We start from the raw sequence: 2,500 nt of genomic DNA on the forward strand, positions 1-2,500 counted from the left end.
GGATGGGGCTTTCGTATAGCAGGGACGGTGCTGCCTCACGCTTCGCTCGCTGTTCGCCGCTCGCCGCTCGCTCGCGCAGCCAAAAATGACCAGTTTTGGCCCGTTTTTGGGCTGTTTTGGCCTGTTTATGGTCCGTTCTTGCGTGGTGCGGTGACCGTCGTGAGCGGAGCAAAACGTCAGCCATCTCAGCACCCTGGAACCCCCCGGGTGGCACAGGGCTGGATGGGGCTTTCGTATATAGCAGGGACGGTGCTGCCTCTCGCTTCGCTCGCTGTCCGCCGCTCGCCGCTCGCTCGCGCAGCCAAAAATGGCCAGTTTTGGCCCGTTTTTGGGCCGTTTTGGCCAGTTTTTGGCCTGTTCTTGCATTGCGCGGTGACCGTCGAGAGCGGAGCAAAACGTCAGCCATCTCAGCACCCTGGAACCCCCCGGGTGGCACAGGGCTGGATGGGGCTTTCGTATAGCAGGGACGGTGCTGCCTCTCGCTTCGCTCGCTGTCCGCCGCTCGCCGCTCGCTCGTGCAGCCAAAAATGGCCAGTTTTGGCCCGTTTTTGGGCCGTTTTGGCCAGTTTTTGGCCTGTTCTTGCATTGCGCGGTGACCGTCGAGAGCGGAGCAAAACGTCAGCCATCTCAGCACCCTGGAACCCCCCGGGTGGCACAGGGCTGGATGGGGCTTTCGTATAGCAGGGACGGTGCTGCCTCTCGCTTCGCTCGCTGTCCGCCGCTCGCCGCTCGCTCGTGCAGCCAAAAATGGCCAGTTTTGGCCCGTTTTTGGGCCGTTTTGGCCAGTTTTTGGCCTGTTCTTGCATTGCGCGGTGACCGTCGAGAGCGGAGCAAAACGTCAGCCATCTCAGCACCCTGGAACCCCCCGGGTGGCACAGGGCTGGATGGGGCTTTCGTATAGCAGGGACGGTGCTGCCTCTCGCTTCGCTCGCTGTCCGCCGCTCGCCGCTCGCTCGTGCAGCCAAAAATGGCCAGTTTTGGCCCGTTTTTGGGCCGTTTTGGCCAGTTTTTGGCCTGTTCTTGCATTGCGCGGTGACCGTCGAGAGCGGAGCAAAACGTCAGCCATCTCAGCACCCTGGAACCCCCCGGGTGGCACAGGGCTGGATGGGGCTTTCGTATAGCAGGGACGGTGCTGCCTCTCGCTTCGCTCGCTGTCCGCCGCTCGCCGCTCGCTCGTGCAGCCAAAAATGGCCAGTTTTGGCCCGTTTTTGGGCCGTTTTGGCCAGTTTTTGGCCTGTTCTTGCATTGCGCGGTGACCGTCGAGAGCGGAGCAAAACGTCAGCCATCTCAGCACCCTGGAACCCCCCGGGTGGCACAGGGCTGGATGGGGCTTTCGTATAGCAGGGACGGTGCTGCCTCTCGCTTCGCTCGCTGTCCGCCGCTCGCCGCTCGCTCGCGCAGCCAAAAATGGCCAGTTTTGGCCCGTTTTTGGGCCGTTTTGGCCAGTTTTTGGCCTGTTCTTGCATTGCGCGGTGACCGTCGAGAGCGGAGCAAAACGTCAGCCATCTCAGCACCCTGGAACCCCCCGGGTGGCACAGGGCTGGATGGGGCTTTCGTATAGCAGGGACGGTGCTGCCTCTCGCTTCGCTCGCTGTCCGCCGCTCGCCGCTCGCGCAGCCAAAAATGGCCAGTTTTGGCCCGTTTTTGGGCCGTTTTGGCCAGTTTTTGGCCTGTTCTTGCATTGCGCGGTGACCGTCGAGAGCGGAGCAAAACGTCAGCCATCTCAGCACCCTGGAACCCCCCGGGTGGCACAGGGCTGGATGGGGCTTTCGTATAGCAGGGACGGTGCTGCCTCTCGCTTCGCTCGCTGTTCGCCGCTCGCCGCTCGCTCGCGCAGCCAAAAATGGCCAGTTTTGGCCCGTTTTTGGGCTGTTTTGGCCAGTTTTTGGCCTGTTCTTGCGTGGTGCGGTGACCGTCGTGAGCGGAGCAAAACGTCAGCCATCTCAGCACCCTGGAACCCCCCGGGTGGCACAGGGCTGGATGGGGCTTTCGTATAGCAGGGACGGTGCTGCCTCTCGCTTCGCTCGCTGTTCGCCGCTCGCCGCTCGCTCGCGCAGCCAAAAATGGCCAGTTTTGGCCCGTTTTTGGGCTGTTTTGGCCTGTTTTTGGGCTGTTCTTGTGTGGCGCGGTGACCGTCGTGAGCGGAGCAAAATGTCAGCCATCTCAGCACCCTGGAACCCCCCGGGTGGCACAGGGCTGGATGGGGCTTTCGTATAGCAGGGACGGTGCTGCCTCGCGCTTCGCTCGCTGTTCGCCGCTCTCCGCTCGCTCGCGCAGCAAAAAATGGCCAGTTTTGGCCCGTTTTTGGGCTGTTTTGGCCAGTTTTTGGCCTGTTCTTGCGTGCCGCGGCGACCGTCGTGAGCGGAGCAAAACGTCAGCCATCTCAGCACCCTGGAACCCCCCGGGTGGCACAGGGCTGGATGGGGCTTTCGTATAGCAGGGACGGTGCTGCCTCTCGCTTCGCTCGCTGTCCGCCGCTCGCTGCTCGCTCGCGCAGCCA

Source organism: Musa acuminata, unplaced genomic scaffold (genome assembly GCF_036884655.1).
Source record: "Musa acuminata AAA Group cultivar baxijiao unplaced genomic scaffold, Cavendish_Baxijiao_AAA HiC_scaffold_1126, whole genome shotgun sequence".
Classification (NCBI taxonomy): domain Eukaryota; kingdom Viridiplantae; phylum Streptophyta; class Magnoliopsida; order Zingiberales; family Musaceae; genus Musa; species Musa acuminata.